At 33.8% G+C, this 9,551-nt stretch overlaps 1 long non-coding RNA gene across 2 annotated transcripts; it reads left to right on the top strand.

Annotated features, from left to right (window-relative positions):
• The first annotated feature begins 967 nt into the window (after positions 1–967).
• Positions 968–2,191, top strand: LOC111920947 (uncharacterized). Of its 2 annotated transcripts, none has more exons than XR_006186331.2 (3): positions 968–1,341; positions 1,424–1,528; positions 1,767–2,191. It is a non-coding gene; the product is annotated as an uncharacterized LOC111920947 (long non-coding RNA). The 2 variants fall into 2 exon arrangements; XR_002860023.3 differs by having other exon boundaries at positions 969–1,341; positions 1,451–1,528.
• The last annotated feature ends 7,360 nt before the right edge of the window (positions 2,192–9,551 follow it).

Consider the following 9,551-nt stretch of genomic DNA (forward strand, 5'->3'; position numbering starts at 1 on the left):
TAGTAAAAGAATTAGGAATTATCTTAGAAAAAAAAATAAATGACCTACCTTAGTGTTTGGTTTTTAAGAAGTATCTTAAAACCCCATTTTAAAATAAGAAAAATAAATTATTAGAGGCAATTTATTATTTTAAATTTATAAGATTGATAACAAAAGGTTAACCACTTTTATTAGACACTCTAAAAATATTAATAAATAAATAAACTGATCTAATTAAAAGTAGAAGAAGCTCACTTACCAAAGACTTTAACTCTTTGTTCACCGCTTTATCAATGGATTAATAATCAATTAGTTTTTCATTAAACCGTACAATTCTTTTCAGTTATATTTCAATCGGTTTAATAAAAAAGTTAATTGGTAGGGGTGAGCATGGTGCGGTTTTAGTATAAAACCGCAGCCGCATCCGCAAATTGCGGCTTTTTATAGTCAAAAACCGAAAATTGCGGTTTTGATTCGGTTCGGTTTTGCGGTTATTTCGGTGCGGTTTCGGTTTTTAACCACAAAATGAGGTGGTTAAAAACAAAAATTTTACTCGAATTTCATTTATTTCTAGATTTTCATTGCAAATAAATCACAATTTTGATCCATTTTTATTCTTTCAAGTTGCATTTTATTATGTTATATTGAATTCATTTCATTAAAAAAATTAACAATATTTCTAACACTTAAATAACCACTATTTACACACCAAAAATTAAACAATAAAAATCATAAGAAGATAAAACTGATAAGTTTCCACAATGTCTAAGTTCAACATACTAAATTCAAATCGTCGGAGTTTGCTTTTCACGTAATCACAGTGCCGGCCCAAGCCCAAGGGTGAGCTGGGTCACAACCCATGGCAGCAATTTCTAGTGGGGCATCATTTTTTCAAAGCCTAGTATTGTATATTTGGGCCATATTAAGAAAACTAGTAGTCCAGTAAAGATCCATTCCCGTCTAAACGTCAAGGGCACCCGATTCTTGCTTCTTGGAGACCTAATTAGCGGCAACTACAGTCAATTTCGCATAGTGAGTGACCACTCTTCGATCGCCTAATAATTGAAGATGACGAACATGAGGTGTCCCTTCTGGAGAATCGAGATGGATGGTTATAATTTAAAATTAAGATTTAGTCCTCCATAGTTGCATCGATCGCCTACTGTCTCATCCGCTTCACTACTTCAGCGCTTCTCTTGCCCTCTCTCTCGATCATTTCTCTTATATTCTTCTTTCTTTCTAAATCTTATATTCTACTTCTTTCTTTGTATTGCTCTTAATTTGTTATTTTGTTGTGTTAAAGACTTAAAGTGAAGATTTAAAGGTGCAATACCGACATACCGGGTCCTAAATCCTAATCCAGTAAGCTTTTTCTAGTATTTCAAATTTCTTTATGTGCTGCGTTTTGAACTTCATAATCCCATATTCCCCTAATTCTTATTAGATGTGTTTTTATTGAATGCTATTTGAGTGAAATATGCCCTTTTGGAGTTCAAGCAGCCAACAACTAAGTGTTTTATTCCTTTTCTGGAGTTCCAACAACCCAGTAGTAAGTTTTTTGATTCCTAACTCTAGTATTCTGATTAGGTGCCTTTTTAAATGAATGCTTCTTGTTAGTTTTCTTCCGCAAATTGTTTTCTATGACTTGAAATAGTATGGTCTGAACTTTTGTGAAACCTTTCCAAAATTATGCAATTTTCTTTTAATTCACATCATTAGTATATTAATGTTTCTAATGAAGCAATGTAAGTAAACACACTTCCTATAAATTTATAAGTTTATTGTAGTGTGAAGAAATGGTTGAAGTAAACAAGGCAAGACAATTGGATCATGAATCTCTTTTGAAGAAACAAAAGAGAATAAAGAATGTTCTTTAGCAAAGAAGCACGAGAATGAACTCTCGAGGAAGGAAAATGTTGCTAACAGGAAACATGAAGTTGATAACCAAAGAAGTCAAATAGTACCCCAAAGAATATGAGGACCAAATGCAGATAATTAGTCATATTTACTGCCTCTTTATATAATGTTCATATTTAATAATCTATGTACATGGATTTGATTTTAAATTCAGTAACTGAAGCTAATTTAGTTAAAACCTGAAGCAAGACTGGATGGCAGATTCAATTTGAACCCATAACCAATGATGTTGTTCATTCTTCGTATTCGTGGGTCAGTGCTTATATTACCAATAAATTAGCAATCTTGAGTACTATATTTTGTTTTTTTATTGTTAACAATCATATAGTATTTAATGTAATTGCTTCAACAAATGTACAAATTGTTTAGGTGATTTTTGCTAACTTTTTACATGTATTGATCTGAGTTTTAGTTAATTGATGAAATTTACAGCACTTTTGTTTTATAAAATTTTGTAATGTGTGTTGTGTGTTGGGTGACACGAACAAATGGGCATTATTATTAGACTCGCCCAGGGCAATGTGGACCGATGGACCGGCCCTTTGTAATCATCAAGACTGTTGTAGCATTGTAGGTTTTAAGTCGATCACTTTGCGTCTTTGGCCAATATACGATCAGTCGATCACTTTAGGTTTTCAGATCATATGGTTGTCAATGAGGATTGTGGACAAAGGTCGCACCATTGCAGGAGGCTTGGGGCTTGGGCGGTGAATGCTATGGCAAAACTAAAGGAAAGGACGAGTGAAAGATGAGTTGATTCAATTTTTTGGAGTCCTCCTTCTTCAAATGAAAGTTGCGCATTCCTTCAATTTCTCAGCTAATTTATTTTTATTAATTAAATATAATTATTATAAATATTTAAATAATATATTAAATTATGTGGTTATTTCGGTTAATTTGGTGCGGTTATTGAACATAAAACCGAACCACGCCGTAATTTTTCGGTTTTTCAAAATTAAAAACCGCATTATCGGTTTTTGTTTCAGTTTGGTTATTCGGCTTCGGTTTATGCGGTTATTTCGGTTTTTTGGGTTTCGGTTCGGTTTCTGCTTACCCCTAGTGGTGCTTGATTGGTTTTAACCAGTTGGTCCAGTTTTTTTAAGGTACCCGACCCGACCCCTCATAGGTGTTGTTAATTTTTTATTGGCTTCATTTAATTTGGGAACTACGTGATTTTTTGTTCTAGATTCGTCATGGTGAGTCTGGATGGCCGAATACGGATATAATGTCCACATAATCTCTCATGATTACAATGAACAATATCCATGATGCAACAAGGATGAAGACAATCCTCTAACTTAATAATAAACCTATAACACTCCCAGTACCTTGGATATTGTTGAAAAATTAGTTTACTAATTTTCAAAAATGGGGTTTTTTCCCATTTTTAGCACGAATTTTGTACTCTAAATATAATTAAAACGGATTAATGATTATATATTTGTGTTCTCTTACGTGATACCTTTGTCTCGATATATCACACATCAAAAACAGATTAAAATTGAATATTAAATTACTTTTCAAAGTAAGGTAGTTGGAAAAGAATAATATATGGGTTAAGTGGGGTTTTAACTCATCCCATATTGGTGGGAGAATGAAAAGAAAATGGGCTTATAACTACAAAGCCTAGCTAACTTTGTAAGACTTATAGAACCAAGATTATGAAGCAAGAGAAAACCTTGTAATCCTCGTCGATACCCTAGACACCCTCTAGAGGAACAACTAAAAACTCACCAAGGACAACTATAGGATATCTCATCCCAAAAGGGACAACGAGTACAAATATTATTGGACCTATGTTATTTCAACAAAAGATTAGACAAACATTTGGTTTGCAACATCGAAACAATAAAGAGTTGTACATTCCAATGGGACCATAATTCTTACATCCCTAAATTCACGGTCATTTTAAAAATTTTATTTATGCTTATTTGAAAATCAGAGTATTCATTTTACAAAATAATATTGCGGAATTTGTTCCTAGAAAACATGATAAATATAGCATTCACTCATCCATTCCTAATGATTCTCCTAATGAATAGGCACGAAGTCCATTGTTGCCTATGGAACAACTGCCAATATTATCTATTAGGCACGACAGCTAATATTATCATTTAGGCGCAACTGCCGGGATTATGACGTTCTCTATTAGGCGCAACTGCCGATATTATCATTTAGGCACAACTGCCAGAATTATGATGTTCTCTATTAGACGCATCTGTCGATATTATCCTTTTGGCGTAGCTGCCAGGATGTTTAGAGTATATCATAATTCAAAAACATCTACAGGTTGTGGCATATTTGCCAATATTCATCTATATCATCTTTCATCCCTCATCATTCATCTACCCGTGTTCTACCCAACATATTCGTAGATATAAAATACATATACAATTTAAATCAATAAAAACATGTATAAATCGTTCATCCAACATAGATATCAGGAACACAAATAATATGCACACGTAGCACGTAATTTATATTAAATACTTCATATTTATGTGTAAGATGAAAGTAACCATGCACTCATTTGTTTTAGTGGTGATTCCAACTTGGATAGCGTTTCGCTTCTTAACAATATAATTTCCTTTGACGAAACCTAGTATTATTACCACTAGATTTTAGTCTAATCTTTATCGTGACTATTTACGAGCGTTATTATTTTATAAGTGTTAAACAATAATTTTTAACTACTATGTACAGACAGGAGTCAGACATTAAACACCGAAGGGCATGACCATTTTGGCATTATAGCACTTCTAAAATCCAACAACCCTATGTAACCCTTCAAACCAGATTCCATGTACCGCGAGTAGTTAAAAGATATTCCCTGAAATCCAACAACCCTATATGGGTGGCTCACTAGGGCTTCTCTCTGGACGTGATAGGGTGATGAGGGAGGCGGGGTAAAGGAGTTAAAGTCCTTTAAATAGGGTGCAAACCCGAATAATTAGGGTTTTCTTTAAACAGCTTCAACTTGTCGAGTCCAACTCTCCAACTCGACGAGTAGGCTTTATAACTCGCGCGTCCATATCAACTCCTACACGACGAGTTGGGCCAACCAACTCGTCGAGTAACCCCTTCAACTTGCACAAAATCCCCAAGTCCTACATCCAGGAATCGGGGTGTTACAATTCTCCCCCACTTAAATTGTATTTCGCCCTTGAAATCGCTCTTTATTAACACATCGGTCGAAACAAACACCCGAGAAGTACCACCGAAAAATATTATATATGATGGGTTTTGAGCACTACATCAATCCTATGGTGAACATGAAAACCCTAAAGCTTTGGATCTAGTTTGTCTAATGAACATGCAATAATCATCCAAAGCTCATGAACCCTAGATCTAGAATATAGAAATAAATATTATCATAATAAAAGGGTTTAGATCTTACCTTGATTGTTATATAGCAATAACAATCTCAATTCCTCTTGATCTTGACCTTTGAAAGCTTAGCGCCTCAAATGTTACACCTCTAGTAGAGTCACAAACACCATGAGCAACAAGATGAACAAGGAGAGAGGGAGGAGGCACCAAAAACGTCCTAGGGTTTCTCTTAGAAGGTTAGGGACGTTTTTGGCTTGCCAAGGGTTCCTTTTATACTTAGGCTATTAGGGTTTTCAACCAGGAAACCCTAATCTGACTGCTTAGGCCCTAAGCAGCCCATTGACTCCCTCCTTAGAAGCTTGGACGAATTCTAATGGGTTTCCCCATATATTTTGTCCACTCTAACTTCTATGGAGTCCACTAGCCCAATATTCAACTATCACACAATTGACAGTTCTAGTCCCCTTTATTTAATTAATGTTTTTAGCCACAAAATTAATTCTTGTTAATTCTTGACTAATATTAATTAAACAATATGATTTCTCTTTTAATATGTTATTCATATAATATATTAATAAATCATAATTAATCGTCTTTCTCCTTAATTCATCTTATCAATTGCTATGGTGAAGGCAACCCAAAAGGACCATGCTCACAATCGGGTCAAGTACACACCAAAATAGTTATGGGCTTAGACACCTAATCCAATAGTCTCCCACTTGGATAAGTCTAATAACTATATTGCGTATGACTTCGGAACCTGATCAGCAATCGTAGCTTTCAAAAGCCGTTGTCGAACTTTGATCTTATCAGAAACGTGTCCTTTAGATAAGAGATCAAATATTCCTCCATTCTAGATATCGTATAGACATGAGACATGGATTATAATCATTCTCTCAGTCTATGTATTGTTTCCCGATTTCCGATTTATGACGACTGACAACAGACTACAATTGAACACATGAACTTAGTCCGGGCTTAGCCAAGCACTTAGGGTGCCATCACTAAATCATCGAGGGGTCCACATATATCGCTTTTATCCCACTTTGGGTAAAAGAAACGAATAAACTTTAACTCAATGCTTGCTTGTACCTACTCATCAAATCACACACAACAATATATTTTATAACACCAAGTTACTGGTGCGTTTACATATTACCAATGTGCAACCAACTTGCAGAATACAACTCACACGTCTCGGTTTCAAGAATATAAGATATTATCTTCTCACCAATCACTCATGATAAAATCCATGAATTGATCCAAGTGAGCGCGGGTTTAATCCAATACTCTAATCTTATAGGAGCACTCATGAACCTTGCAGCAAACTTTTGCTATGTCTAAAATACTTTAGACAATCTACAGTCAGATTCATGACAATCGTCTTTCATACCTACTTCCAAAGTATGATCGACTGTGGATGGTTTGAATAATCTTATTATTCAGGAAGTTAAAACATGAAAAGTGAAACACAATAATAATCGAATCCAATATTGCCCCAAACTTTTGATTATAAATAAAACTCATTTTATCTAGTCACCATATTGATTACACATTATTCATTGTATAATGTTTCGGGTAATCAACTTATTACTTGAATTATAACAACAATTGTCCCATGCTCCAAGCATGCACACTATGTTTACCTATGGTCCATACTTTGTGAAATAGATCATTTGAACACATTTCCAATGATACTCATTTCACAACTCCTAATCCTTATTGTTAGTGTAAGAATACAAAATTCTCGCCAGTACTAGAATATGTTAGATTCGAACATTTTATGCAACGATCCTTTTGTAATATTACTGCACAAAAGTCATCAAGACTTCGCCAATGAAATTATAAAGTTCTCTATTGGCGATTGTTACAAGATAATTCCATAGATGTGAAGTCTCACATTCAAAGTACATTTCTTTGAACATCCTTCTTGCATAGAAGTTTCTAATCTAGATATAGATTCTCGATATCCAACTCCCAATATGGAAACATTTCCATATTTGCCATACGACAACTCATTATTTATAAAATCATATCTAATCATAACAATGCCATTATGGTTCATTCGTTACTATACTTCCAACTACCCACAAGCGACCAATACTTATCGAACCTTAGATTGTCGTTGACAGTTATTTAATTATTTTAGTCAAACCGGTTCTAGTCCCTTTTCCCTCTTAATGCCCTAGGCATTTGGAAAATTTATAACGATCGAATATTACAACATATGCAATCGATCTTATACCCGAAGCATATGGGACACGATTCATAATGAAAAAATATGATACTTTACCAGTTTCTTGCTATAATATTTTCATTTATAGAATGCCCCCATGTCAAACCTTTTAAGCATAACATTAATATGTCTTTTGACTAAATTCAATTAAAATTTCTTGATCTAAGCCTTTAGATTTGAAATGAAGTATAATATTCTCTCCCTTAATTATAGCAAAACAACTTTTTCAACCCCTGCAACTTTGCAAAGTGAAACTTTTGTTTTCTATAATTAATATTGCTAACATGGAACACTTAAAATAATAATCATGCTCCCAATAACATGATAATTATATCCAAACCAATATAACATTTATGCTGCCACTAGCTTTGACACGTATTCAGAAAACATTTGGAGTTCTAGAAAGCAATACTTATTGACTTCCAAAGCTCATATTTCTAATATGATATGCTTCGATAAGCCTTTATCTAAGCTTCTCAAACTCATAAACCTTTACTTAGATAGCTCATATATGTGTCTAAACAATTTCAGCACTTACAACAATAAGTCTTAAATGTTTAAACTAATTGTCAAATCTCACAATTCGAACTATGAAGAGGGATGCCGTAATCATAATCGAATTTGAGAAGGCAATTTACACAATCGCTATCTTCTTAAAATCTCTCTTAGTGGAAGCGTTTCCTCGCAATCATTTTAATGAAGGAGAGAAACCTTATGACACTTAGATTTTATGGTGTATGTGTTGTTATCTATGTGAATTTGTCATAACCATAATCATAAGATAATGTTTGTGAAAAATCCAAACTCTTATGGACATAACCTGTTCATTCTTAATTTCTTGCCATCAAGGGTCCCACCATTGCTTCCAAGTTATTTTGCGGCTCACCTATACTAGTCAATGTACTTTCATTGAACAAGGTGTTTGCCCTTATGCAGTCAATTGAGAACTCGTAGAACTCATATGCATAAGTAAGTTTACTGGAATGACATAGAAATAAAATTTTGTCAACACGATAGGTTACAAACCTCAAGTCGTGTGCTAGTGTCTAATAGGTTTACTCTTGATTAGTTCTTAAACCCTTTTCAAGATCATTTAGACTCCCATTGACCTCTTGACATATAAGATTCTCTTGTCAAGAAACATTTCTTGACAAACAAATATTCAAGAGTTAGTGGGGATTCTTATCAAGACAAACCATTACACACAATTGGTCTTAGTTGGTATTTGTCTTATCAAGACATCACAACTTACCAATTTCAAACTTGCAAGTGTGACAAAAACAGTTTTCTGCTTCACATTTGATGAGTGTGTTCAAACTTCTTAAGATGTGTCACTCAAGTCACAATTTTGGAGTATGACTCTAAGACTTGATTTTGGAACGAAGTATGATCCACCTTTTGATTTAACCATTTCAACAATTTCTGATTCCTCTTCTTAGCCATACTAGTGCACTAAGATTTACTTAGAGGATCAATTGTGATATGGTTTCACAATCAATGAGACAATCATAAAACATGATACAAAAGTACTCTCCCTTCTTTCCATATTGGAGAAACTTTTATCTTTCTGCCTAATTGATTCTTCTTATTCGTTTTGCCATTCATTGAAACTTTTCAATGATTCAAAATTATACTTAATCTTGTAAGCATAACCACATTTACTATACTTTTAGTAAATAATGACGAATAATCTTATTGTTCTTTGTGGTGGACTTGACCAGTGCACAACATTGTGTACCAATTCTCCTAGTCCTTCACTTGACCTTTTGTCAAGGAATAAGTCTTAATTTTTTCAAATATGAAGGTTCTCATTCATCATACAATACAAGTTGTATGATTCCAAGTTTATGTCCAATTGAAACTCGGGCGATAAGAATCTTTCTTTATTTGGTAAATTCTCGACATTGCCACAAATAACATAACTAAGAATCACATCCATTTCAACATTGCCAAAAAAATAGAAATGCACAAACATCAATTTTCATACATGTCATTGCAAGGAATTACAAATAAGACAAAAACCAAAATTTATTTTATTTATAAAAGTCGCGGAAAAACTTGTCCTTACAATGAAAATTCAAATGAAAAC

Source organism: Lactuca sativa, chromosome 8 (genome assembly GCF_002870075.4).
Source record: "Lactuca sativa cultivar Salinas chromosome 8, Lsat_Salinas_v11, whole genome shotgun sequence".
Taxonomy (NCBI): Eukaryota; Viridiplantae; Streptophyta; class Magnoliopsida; order Asterales; family Asteraceae; genus Lactuca; species Lactuca sativa.